Source organism: Clupea harengus, chromosome 22 (assembly GCF_900700415.2).
Source record: "Clupea harengus chromosome 22, Ch_v2.0.2, whole genome shotgun sequence".
NCBI classification, from domain to species: Eukaryota; Metazoa; Chordata; class Actinopteri; order Clupeiformes; family Clupeidae; genus Clupea; species Clupea harengus.
In genome coordinates this window covers 10,842,957-10,856,506 of record NC_045173.1, presented here as the reverse complement: position 1 = coordinate 10,856,506, position 13,550 = coordinate 10,842,957, and the positions used below count along the sequence as shown (strand labels likewise).

General features: G+C 41.7%; 1 protein-coding gene across 9 annotated transcripts in view; it reads right to left on the bottom strand.

Annotated features, from left to right (window-relative positions):
* Nucleotides 1-13,027, bottom strand: part of tenm3 (teneurin transmembrane protein 3) — a 478,631-nt gene extending 465,604 nt beyond the window's left edge. For all 9 annotated transcript variants that reach the window (XM_031560115.2, XM_042703120.1, XM_042703121.1 and 6 more), the window contains exon 1: nucleotides 12,543-13,027. The gene's annotated coding sequence lies outside the window, so the exon portion shown is untranslated. The remainder of the gene's footprint in view (nucleotides 1-12,542) is intronic.
* Nucleotides 13,028-13,550: the final 523 nt, after the last annotated feature.

The window sequence follows — 13,550 nt, the reverse complement described above, 5'->3', positions numbered from 1 at the left end:
AGCTTCTTGCTTAGGAATCATGAGGACCTCACACTACTATGAGAACTAAATAAGCAGTGAAATGGTTGTTTTCCCCCCAAAAAAGTGCATTGCAAAAAAGAAAGAAAATTACCCATACAGTGTTTTTTTTTTTTTTTTTTTAAAGATGGGAAGTACAATGCCTCCCGGTGTCATTAAACAGTGATATCTATATTGACACAGGAAGACAGGGATTTAGCGGCTTAACTAAATTAATTGTAAACACGGTGAGACGGATGGTGGCGCCATGGTTGGGATGGCAAGGGTGGAGAGAATGCTGAAGCGATGGATGGCAGGACAACCGTGTCCGCTCAATCAGCCAAACTTAAGAGGCATGCCAGCACTCACAAAAACAGACAAAAAAAGAGACTAGCCTTAAAAGACACAAAACCAGGCGTGTGAGAGGACTGCACGCATTGTAAAAGGGGGGTTGGATGAAGCATTCTCTTTGCATATTCATATAATCTGGTGTGTTCAATGAATAAGGATAGATATGCTATTGTGCGTTTTCTGTGGAAAATCAATCTCAATTCAAGCACTGAACATATACTACACATAAGGTCTCCAAATACAGTTTTAGTGTGACTTTAAAGATGACACAATATTGTATGTCTTTGTGGCCATAATAGTGTATATTTAAAAAGTATATGTTTATAATGTTGGTCCTAAATTCATCTAGTTATTGTCATATTATATAATTGATCATGTTTAATCAATGATCAATGATTTGTGTGTGTGTGTGTGTGTTTGTGTGTGTTTGTGTGTGTGTGTGTGTGTGTGTGTGTGTACAGTGTATTGTACAGTACTACATTACACAATCAAGCAGACTTTTAGGATTGTATGTGCAGAGATTTCATACACAGAGTACCATACTCTCTCTCTCTCTCTCTCTCTCTCTCTCTCACACACACACACACACACACACACACACACACACACACACACACACACACACATACGCTCTCTCTCTTCAGGGGTAATAAAACTGTTCTGCTTAAAAAGTAATTGTGTTGAGTCTGTGAGTTAGACTGTACACATTAGCATTAGCATCAATACAAAAATAATCATTTTTTTTTAAATACCCTGGTTGTAACAGAAGCCAAGAAGTACAACTCCTCATGACACGCTGCACTTGAGAATTCCGTGATGGTAAATAAAATACGATTACAAACATGTTTACAAAACAGGACACATACGCTTGATTTTTTTGTACAGCTCACATCAAACATTCCCAGTCCCCGAAGAATCAGATGGCAGCACTGCTCATATATCGCTTAACTAATTGAGCCGAGCAATCGTAAATGCAGATTTCCTTACATGAGAACCATAGCGGTGATTTATTAAAGCAAATCCCTACAGCTTCTTCATCTTCTATGTTCAGTTAATGGCGTGGCCCACATCGTTATTAGTCATGCAGTGTGGCCTTCCCCAGTGTGGGACAGATAACACAGGCTTCAGAGGAATGGGATCTAAAATCAATTGTAAGGAGGCAAGAGGAATGATTATACTGCATCTAGCTAAGAGTTTTAAAACACTACAGATCTCAGTGAGGGGAGTCTTCTTTAAGGGGCTGGTCGATAGACTACTGCTGCAATTTGTTAAGTAATCTAGGAACCTCCCGAGGAAGTCAATCAGCGCTTATCAAAATCAGGACAGCAGAAAGAGCGAGAGGGGGGGAAAAGAAAGCGGGAGAGGAGAAAGAAGAGAGAGAGAGAGAGAGAAAGAGACCATTCCAGAGGGTTCAGTTTGCTCACAATGTATGTCAATGTCAGTATCATGAAGAATGCATAGCTTATTTAGAGAGACAAATGTAATTCGAAGAGGACTTCAAGTGAATATATTTAAACTAATGTGTGACCAAAAAAACACTATGGAAGACTATGGCAAGAAATTTGAAAAGACAGAATGATGATTCATTTCAGAACTAAGACATGAACTACTTTTTTGTAGATGAGTTTGTATAATCAAGTTTTAATCACACAGGTTTAGTTATGCAAGAGACTGCTTCAGCTGATTTTATACAGTAATCTGCATTTGCATACATCATACTGACATTCATTACAAAGGTCAAAGTGCACGGCAGGTAATTATGTCAGGATAGCTCCAGCAGCTGACTCTGTAATGAATGTGACCATGTTCTGGCCCTGTCCTGGTCTAAAGTATGAAGGATGGCCATGAGAGAACACTGACACACAGCTGACACAAACCAGTTTTGTGTACAAATGTGTCCTCAGAACCCAAGAGTGGACATTCTCTCCCTGCCTATTACATTCTTGATGGCCTACAGACGATGAGCGAAAAAAAAAAAAAAAACAACAACAACAAAAAAAAAACACAGAGAAAGAGAGAGTCATGTCCTCTTTTATCTGTTCTGGTGTGCACAGGATGGAGTTTCTCATCCATGGACCAAAGTGGACGCTAACGACACACTGATAGCAGAGATCGGGGGTGGGCAGAGGGGTCAGGCCCCCACCTCCTCTCTCCTCCTCCTCCTCCACTGCAGGTCTTGCTCTTACGGCCACGAGGCGCGCTAACATGGTTTAAGCGGCGGAGCGCTCGGGATCGCTTACACCATTCATCACTGGGATTACGCCAGTGCTCTGCTCAGACCCACGCTATAATGCCCCTTTAATGAGGCCCAAAATGCTTTATGTTTTGATGCATTGCCATCCAGCTGAAAAGCAATACAGAAATGGGCAGGAGGATCATCAGCAGGCACGAGCATTTTAGCAACATCACTTGCAGAGTGGGGGAGAGAGAGGGTATGGGATGGAGAGAGAGAGATATAGAGAGAGAAAGACAGAGACGGAGAGAGTGAGAGCAAGCGGGAGAGAGAAATACAGGCTTAATGACCACTTTACTTTGGGTCCTAACACAGTTAGAAGGTGGGGTGGGGCAGGTCATGTAAAGTGATACCCAAGAATAGATGACTGCTCTCAGAGTTGTGGAAATTTAGTCCAAATGAGATTATGTTCAGATTTAAAAACAATTTATCAAAGACTGTAGCATCTCTCATTCGCTCAATGTGTCATATTCTAGATACTTCCGTAGCAACAACAGAATCTCTGTTGTGGAGGACATGTGAGAGTGATATGGACAGAAGTAATGAACCACACATCATACAGCTGATTGCATTTTCCCCTTAATTGTCTGTTTAGATAAAAACACATTACATACTCAAATTCCTTGTATGTGTAAACGCACTTGGCTATACACCCTTTTCTGATTCCAGTGTTCCAAGCTATTACATACAGTATACTGTACTTGAGAGATCTAGATGTTCAAAACTGATCTCCTGATGTACACACACACCATATACAGTGCATGTTAGAGCCAGTCTTGTCAGACAGCTACCTAATAAAGGTCAAATGAACAGAGTAAACAAGTTGGCTTGACACCAAGCACACATAAAGCCATAAAACAGAGCAACTGTCCAATCCCATGGGGCTGATTGTGCAGGATTTTGAGGTGTAAGAGAGATACTGAGAAGTAATCTTAGTCTAATCGATTCCATTCCGTTAGGGCCTGGGGTGCCAACAAAAACACATTCTAGTCGTGCATGTGTCTATATCCAGAGAGAGCGAGAGAGACTATTCATTCGTAAATGCTATTCACGGCGAAACTGGTGATGCAGGTCTATATATTGTCAATACACAATATTAAGAGGGAGACTAGTGGTGCTAGTCATTGTTAATCCCAATACATGATCTTTCTGTTCATCCACTCCAGTTGATGATGGGGCTGAATGTCATGTCCCCCTGTCCTCCTGTCCCCTGTCCTCCTGTCCCCTGTCCTCATGTCCTGTCCCCTGCTGCTTTAACAGCTCAGCCATGGCATCTCAGGCTCAAGCAGAGGTACAGTACGGAGACACTCCTGTAAGTGGAGACACACTAGCATCGCTTCAGTGTGTTACTGACACCAACTGGCAGGAACTCACCTCACAGCCTCACAGTGACACTTACACACACACTCTCACAAACTCTCACGCACACACACACATTCTCACACATTATCTCTGTCACACACACTCTCTCTCTCACACAAACAGGCGCTTGCCCATATTAGCCAGGGTCACACACCGGGATGCACAGTTGCACAGGACCATAGAAACAAACACATACACAAAACAACAACAAAAAAAACACACACCAGGATGCACACCAGCACAGGATTACACACACACACACACACACACACACACACACACACACACACACACACACACACACACACACACACACACACACACACACTACACACACACTACACACACATTTTCATCCAGCAGAGCCATCACCAAGCCCAACACTCTCAACCCTGCCATGTTTTCCCTATACATCAGCCTGATGTGGAATCCAATTACAGCTAAAGTCAGAGAGAAAGCCAAGTAGCTATTGACCTCATAGCACACTGCATTTATAGATGGGAAATTCATAATGGTCTAACATGCATGTCAATCCTCCTGAAAGCCTGCCAAGAGTTTTTTTTTTAATATTGAACAAATGGGAATGAGGCTGACCACCGCTGCTAAATGACACAATCATTTAGGGTCTGGATGGAATCAATTATTTCAAAACAGTTTCCTGAGTAGAGACACGTTATATTTTACCCTCTGCGTTGCAAGAATGTTATTAAGAAACAATTAATATTTCTGGGCTGCGGCAGCTGTGATATGTGATGTGACTTCTTTATACCATACTGCAGCCTTTGGGAGCAGCAAACCCTTTTTTTCGAAATGGCAAGGTATTAAGCTGACAACGTCTCACCGTCACCCTCGAAACAGATGAAAACAAACAAAAGCAGGCTTGCCGGTGACAGCGCGTCGTTACGAGTTTGAGGTAGCTCATCTCTCCTCTCGGAGCACCACACCAAAATAGCTGCATTTATTCAACGGCGAGCTTGTCAAGGCGGCACGGCGCTCATCCCCCTATATTCCAAAAGCCTATATTTATCCCAATCTGTTCTGGAATGAAGCCGTAATTGAGGGCTTCTTTTAGACCTCACTCCGCTCTGCTCCACTTTTACGACGGTTTGTGGGTCACTATTATCTGGGAAGGTCCGGCAGTAATTACTTCTGTTCAAGTTGGACGCAGTGCCCAGCACGGATGGAAACCAGGGTTCACTGAAGGCCATCACATACGTAGTCTACATCCAAACAGCTTACTTATTTACACAGACGTGTATTCTATTCGGTTTAGTTGAAATTGGAATATGGCGACCTGTAAATGCCGGGATTCTTTTTTCCAGCCATACCCACACATATGAGATTTGCCCAAGGTGACGTTGTACTAGCACGTGGGTGGCATGTCATCCTCCTCCTCCAGTTAACATTAACCGCCCTGCATTTGCATAAACAATATCAACAGCACAGAAATGGCAGAATAGCTAATCCATTTGACCTATTCGGGTGGCCAACGGCTGTGGGCGCATTAGCTGGAGCGATTGAAACAAATGACAAACGCTTCGCAGTAAGTTTGCAGTCAAGAGGGCAATGAAAGAGCATAGTGATAATGGATCATATTTTGGGATGTAGAGCTTCAGGGTGTCATTGGGGCTGATTTGAATTAAAATGCCATTGTGAATTTCATAGAATAACTAATGGATTTCTGTATTTGTAGCACTGTGATTATTTTCATCATCATTACTGAAAAGCTTGCTTTCTTTCCGCCGGAACACTGAGGGCTACATGGACTCCATCAATGCAGGTATTTCACTTTGGACAAACTGTACTTTAAGTAACCTTACCATACAATAGCAAATCAACCTCACAAAATCAATAACAAAACCAGAGTGCTTAATATTTCTTGAACACTGCAGTTAATTCAACTCGAGTAACTGCGAGCATTCAGACAATGACAATGAGTATTGTATGGGCTCATTTTGATGGTAGAATGGCTATAAATACTTTGTCAATGCATCAAACTGTCAATCAGCTGTCAAAGTACATCATTCTTCTTATTCTTATTCTTGTACAACTGCTTATTTCTAACTGACTGCATACAACCTAGGTTGTCATGAAGAGTGCCACCTTGGCAATTACCCACAGATGCATAAACACACAAAGTGGCATGCCCAGGTTGCATGCAAAATTGAAATACGCACATTCATACACAAAGATCCATGCCCCCACATTTACACAGTAGCATATGAACCCACACACAGAGACACACACAGGCACATACACACACACACACACACACACACACACACACACACACACACACACACACACACACACACACACACACACACACACATGTTCATGCTGAAACTCAGAGCTCAGAGCCCAGAGAGAGCTTAAGCAATGGTTGTGAGATGGACCAGGTTTCTTAGAATGTACCTGAAAGAATGAAAACCCAGTCCCCTGTTCTCCACATTTGCTCTTAACCTTCACAGGTCTCTGAGTTAATGAGCATCAAGTGCTTCAACATTAATGTTCGCTTGTTAACAGTGCCTTTACTGGAGAGGAACTACTAGTAAATTAATTGTTACAAAAATATAATGACAAGAAGGACCGGGAGGGGATTTCCTGTGCCTCTAGTAGTGAAGTGAAATGTTTTGGACTAGAGAACATGTAACGCCATAGTGCCAACTAGTAGCAAGAGGTTTCTGGAAGAACATTAAAGGCCTCATTCAGACCTATCAAACTGTATCAGGTCTAACAGAGTCTGTCAAGAAAGCATGGCAAAAAAAACCAAGGTAGTTGATTAATATAGATGTATTTAGATGCAGACTGCTGACATATTTGGACGAAATACAAAAGTGTGAATGTTACAAATATCTTTAGTTTCAAAGTATAAAAAGACTTAGTCTTTCAGATGGCATTTTATGCTGCCAGGTATAAAACTATACCTCTAAGTGTAAGACTTAAAGCTGCACTTTTACTAGGCTCATTGAATCAGGCCTTTAAACTTTAATTACTGAACCTGCGGTAGCAGAGCCCTGAAATGAAAATCGAAGTGTCAGACAGAATGTGATTTTTTTTCTATTTAAACTCTCATTTATCAGATATCCTGATGTTATCACAAACTTCCACAGAAAGGTTAATATATTTTCCTCCAACATCAAGATCAATATACAATAACACTATATATTCATTATTTATTTATTTACTTTTTTTTTTAGCACTCTGACATTTTAACATTCTGTTGACCTCAATACTGTTTTAGCACAGGCGCTTGACTTGACAATTTCCTGCCTGCCAAGTAAAATTAAAGACTTCTCGCAGGCATTATACTCCAAATCATTTAATTCATGTGAATAATACAGGATTGTCTGCCAGGACCTGCCACTGTGCTTTTCTCTGAAAGCCTCCGCCAGAAATGAAACCTCCTCTCCACTCCCTCTCCTCTGCCGTTCTATTGTGAGTGCCACATTCAGCCTGTAAGACAACTGCAGGAATCTGTACACGCGCGCGCCGCGTTTTCAAGCTGGCAGAGGGAAACATTCGATGCCAGGCAGCAAAGCAGGAAGTGAGGGACAGAGGGGGGAAGGCAGAAAAGGGAGGAAGACAGGCCACTTTCTTTTCTAAAGCAGCTCCTCTACCCGCTCTTGCTTTTTCCCATTAAAAGGTGCCAAAAAGCATCCTTCAGACGCCACACAGCTGGGCCCCAAGGTCCCGCCACGCGTGCCGCCGCCGACAGACATCTGGTTTACACCTCCCTGATATGCCACAGTGGGAACCGGGTGACGAGGACGCGCCATCCCGCCTTGGCCTCCCTGGGTCGCACGGGGGAGAGCAGAATGCTGCTCTGACGACATCTCTGCCATGAATGTCAAACGGCATGAAAAAGAGCAGGCTTGCAGCCAATTATCACCCCAAACCAGGGCAATTCTCACCCTCCTACCCTTGCACACTAGGACCATCCCTAAGGCAATGCCAGTGGATGAGAATATACATTAAGGAAAAAAGTTGTGAGTTTGAGAGATAAGACCTTCCCATCGCCAAAGGTTTCTTTCAAACTTTAGCATAAAATGATAAAATGGACAAGGACAAGGCAATGATTCAAAAGCTCTAATACACAGCATACTCACTGAAGCACGATAGCTGTGGCAGGTGTCTGAAAATAACACTAGAGCAATCCCACCTGAATACATGCCTTTTAATTGTTAAACTTCTGCCCAAATTATTATTATTTAATATTTTACTGGAGGATGGTCAGGTTCCGTTTAGTTCTGTATCACTATAAATGCAAAGTAGACAGACATAAGCGCCCTCAGCATTCACACATTCTAAGTTTCTGAAGCACACTGATTTCTTTAATTCTTTGATAATTTTTCATCTTTGAGAATTGTTTCCATCTGTTCTGCTTCCGCTGACAATATACAAGAAAGCAGGATAGTGGAGAGGAGAGAGAGAGCCAAGGCAATGATTACAAATACCACATCAATCTAGTTCTCTGCTCTGTGGGAGAAATTTCACTTCTTTCCCATCAATTCAACATTTTCATCACCACCACCACCACCATCACCTTTCATTCTTTTTCTCTGGGTTTGAGACCCTTAATCATGGTTGTATTTGTGTCTTTATTTGTTTGCCTGGGTACAGGCAGGGGGGCAAGAGACTTATCAATTTAGACATCAATCAATTTGACATCTGTTGTCAGACACAAAGCCGGCAGATAATAGTCAGTAAAGGCCCACAAAGTTTCTGTGCAGCAGATAAACAATGCCAGCCCACAGGCAATCTCATATCACACATGCTATGGAAGGCCAACCATGAACACAGAACAGCTGTATTGATTTTTATTTCGAGGTATTCCTGTCATGTAGACAACCAAACACAGAAAAATAAACACACACACACAGAGAAATAAACATACATATTCACATACGGACATGTATCTATGTGTGGGCATACAACATACATTTCTGCACTCAACACAGACCATTTAACTTGAACGAGACATTTTTCTCCTGAAACGGCAAAGATCTTGCTGTTTTACTGCCTAACAACAGTCTCTTAAAAACGAGTAACCTTGGTTATAGCCGTACTGCAAACACACAAACACTAGAGGCCTTCTGTGATAACAACAATACTGCAAGATCCCCTTCCCTAACCTGGTCCTCTAATGTCTCACTACCACACACGAGATCTGGCCAATATAATAACTTCAACTATCTACCCTGCTTAACATACAGCACATTGCCCTTTCGATCAAACAGTGCTTGCAGAGTCGGTACACTCCATTGTGGAGATATTAAAGCGGGCTGACCAGCCGACCCATGGATAAATGTCAAAGCTTTGGCTGGAGGCCTCTGTAGATTTACAGTTCATATGCAAGTTCTGCACACATGGAACACGGCTGTGAACTTTACTTTCCCCTGGCCCTTGGGTCTGGCGCGCAGAGGGAATCCCTGCTAAGGCTGTCATTTTGGAACATTTAATACGCTTGAACCTGGTTTATGGGAAGCTTGTGAAGTGTACCGTTGATGAAGAAATAAGGACACAAACATAGAAGGTTGGTGTTGGCGTGTTTCATAAGTGAGTGTGTGGCTTTGCATAAAATGTTAAATGGAAGGTCTAAACAAGCAAGTGGCCAAAGGAGACAATCACCGGCAGTTTTTATATGTCCGTAGACACTTCATCATAAGTTGACACACAAGTTACTGATTTTCATCCTAATACATTAAAAGCACTCATCTGACAAGACTGAAGTGTTTAGTTGTTTGCCTTTCATACACCAAATGGCTGACACCAAAACACACTAAGTAGCCTACCATCATTTCACGTCAAAACTAATGTTAGAAGAACAAACCCCCAGGCTACCAAACACCAAATATGACATGTGTGGTCCTACTGTTACAATTTAATGATAACCCAAAGAGATAGTCCCAATGCTGAAGGGCTGACAAGTCCGGAGATTTCTGTTAAAAATGATAAATGTTTATGAAAGAATGAATGGCCACTTGTTGCATTTTCATTACCAGGCAGGAGAGTGCAAACTACCAAAATGATCTTTGGGGAAGACTGATTTCCCTCCACTACTCACTGCACTATGTTTTAATTGGTCCGTTTTTAATTAGACTGTGTAGTTCTTAATCAAGGCCCAGGCAAAGGTGACCCAATGATAGCCTGCACTCCTTTACCGAGATCTCCAGCTGCAATTAAACAAACTTCAGAAGCTCCCGTAAAGGTTGGACCCGTGAACGGTCGATAAATCTTTAATCCCCTGCATCGCTCGCGAGGGCAGGCGACTGTCAGTTCAGACGTGGGGATCAAGCAGCTATCTCTCTCTTTCCCCAAAGAATCATCCCTGGCCACTCTCTCTCTCCCTCACACACACACACACCCTCTCTTTATTTCTCTCTCACCCACTAACTTCCTCCCTTTTTCTTCCCTTCTATGTCCTGAATACCAAGATTTGTGAATGATTTGAAGCTCTTTACACACCTAATGCACAACATAGAAGCAGACAACCACTCTACAGGACAATACCCTGTGTAGCCAAACAGACAGTATTTCAGGGGTTTTAAATATTTCCATTAGTTTCTACATGAGTAAATGTGCAATGAAGATAGCAAAGGATGTGGATTGATAATTCATTTCAATGATTGTGACCCAATGCAACAGGGCCATTTGACAAAAAGCTCAGCTCAGCAGTTGCTCTCTGTTGTGTCTGAGGCCCACCATTTATTCACAAGGTTCACCCCACCCTCTCATCCCATCAAAACAAAAAGTCATTTAATGTTGATAAATATATATTCAATAAAAACACCTTCAGGAAGCTTTTCTTTCCCATGGATTCCTGCCCCTGGTTACCTTTAATTACAGCATATCTCTCTCTTTCTCTCTCTCTGTTTCTCTAACATCCTCTAGCAATGTTTTTTCTCTCCACCCGCATTTCTCTCACCTTCTCTCTCCCTTTCACTCTCTCCATCTCATGCTCTGTAGTTGTCTCATTATGTTATTGATCTCTTAATTGTGTTATTTGGCACCTGTTCTTAGGTCCATGTCAGTCAAAGTAGCAAATGTAAAGGTTATTATCTGTAATAGACCCCCTAATAGAGCATGCAACATATTCAGATGCGGGAACACAGTGTATAATTACCCATTACTGACAAATAACACAGTCCGTGGCTGGTACAGTAATCTCCACAAAGCACTCCTTCCATCAATTCTACTGAATTTCATCTCCATACAGCTTTTTACCTCTACTCAACTCTAAATAAGATTAGGGGATTAAAGTCAGTTAAAATCTAATTACAGAGATGTTTTCAGAATGGCCCATTGCACAGTAAATACATGATTACAGTAACATAGACATGATTCATACTTTGACTGTCAGAACTGTAATACATCTACTTTTATTTCACTTGGGCTTCACAACATGAACCTATCAGGGCAACTGAATGAAGAGGCAGTACAGTATTCCTGTCCCTACAGCGGCGTTGCTATTCACGTTTGTGTGTGTGTGTGTGTGTGTGTGTGTGTGTGTGTGTGTGTGTGTGTGTGTGTGTGTGTGTGTGTGTGTGTGCACGCGTGTATGTGTGTGTGTAAATGTGTCTGTGTGAGTAGTGTCATGACACCCTTGATGATCAGGAGCAAAGCCGGCAGGATATGAATGAAGAATATTACTATCTTATCAGCTATGTACCAGCTATGCATGTCACTTCCATGATTTTCAGATTCATTAAAATACTGTATTATCATAATAAGTTAAGATAAATACTGATGACAAGTTGCTGGATGAGGGATGATCAACCTGATGAAGTGCCTCTAAATTTGGCCGAAATGTAACTATGAGTCTGGTGTCAATGTTGTTTATGCAGAATATAAGGTGTATAACATTTACTTATGGGGGGGGGGGACTTCTGAAAATAAAACCATGCATAAGTTTGACGGGCATAAATGAATAAAACAGAAATAAACTCTGTATTGGTGTTACTGTTTCAAAGGCACAGCCATATACTCCAAAAAGTTGCTTTCCCTTGATGGCGTTGTGAATGTCATTATCTTTATTAGCTTTCTACCTTGCTTATGACAAAGTCCAACGGAAGCCTCCAAGAATTTAAGCATTACTATCACGTTGAACTATCTCGATCAACTATCCCACTTTTTTCAGGCAAACAGCCTCCACTTCTTTTGCCTCACTGTGTAAAGGGAAAGCTCAATATGTAATGTTTTTTTCAAAAGGCTAAGGACTTGGGTGTACAAACATTCAACATAGGATACAATCACCACACACTGCCTTAAAACAAGCATTCCCACATCTAGTAATTAATTGGACATTTATCAAATCAACTGTCAAGAGAATGATGTCCTTATTGAGTCTTCCATCAACTGCTTTTTTGTTGGGTTTTTTTGTTGGTTTTATTTGTATTTTCTTATCTTTTTTGGGCTTTTACTGTTACGTGTCTGCATCTCATACTGATGCCTAACTGTATATTTTTTTGCAAAAAGTTTAACAGACTGTGTGTGAATACGATGACTGTAACAAAATGGCTGCTTCACTTAATGTAATAAATGTGATTCATAAGTGGTCATAGTCAGAAATAAACATCCTTAATTATAGCTGAGTTACCTTTCTGAGGATCAGCCGCTGTCTCGGAATCGCTGGAGCGATGATCCCACGCAGATTGTACGCGTGGAAGGTTGAAAATTCTCAAACAGTGAGGGAGAGTTGAGTGCGCGCGCTGTGGTGAAAACTGCTGGTAGATAAGAGTCAAGCAATGGAAATAGGATGGTCTTTGAAATTCTCAGGAGGACCGCTTCACTGTCGTTCGGCCACTGAGTAAGACTAGAAGGACAGTCCAAAAGATTCGCTCTTCAAATCTTCCATGACAAGCAAGTGGGGCTGATAGACCGAGTCACCACCGCAGCGTCTTCCTCTGGTGAGAGCCGCTGAAGTTTGGTGAGGACAAAGCGGGGATGGTTGCGTCCTCACGTTCGGTCCGCTGAGATATGGTGTGATGCTGAGCGCAGTCTGTGTGTCTGAGTGGAGACAGGTGGAAGGCAAACGATGCTGACGAGGGTCCGGCAGGAGTCAGCCGCGCCGCTCAGTGAAGTGCTAGGATAGTTGTGATGGGAAACAGCGACTCTCTCGCTTTGTTTAAACCCATGAACATCAGATACACCAGTCTCGTGACAAGTTTAACCCTGCTTGCGCGGGAAAAGTTTGTCTAAGGCCTTATGGTGAAAGGTTAAGAACAGGTGAGGACAAGTAATTTTTTATTCAGTAGGCAATTTCGTGTTTCATATTAATTAATGTAATGAATGAATTAAATATATCTTATTGTCCATCTCAAAAAGCTACTTTTCACAACACATCAAAGTCTTAGGATGTTTTCTTAGTATAGAATTTTTTTTAGTATTTCACCTGTATTTTTTTTCTAATTTGCAATAGAGATATCATTGACATGCTTCAAAAAGGAAATTTTATTTGCCCTACTTTGACAAGATTAATTTCCTTGCCATATCAATATCTCTGTACCAGATCAGAGTTTATTCTGTACATTTTTCCTTTATCACCCCTGACAGTATTGTGCATAGTTCCTACAATTAACGAAAGGAATTATTTACAATTTATTTT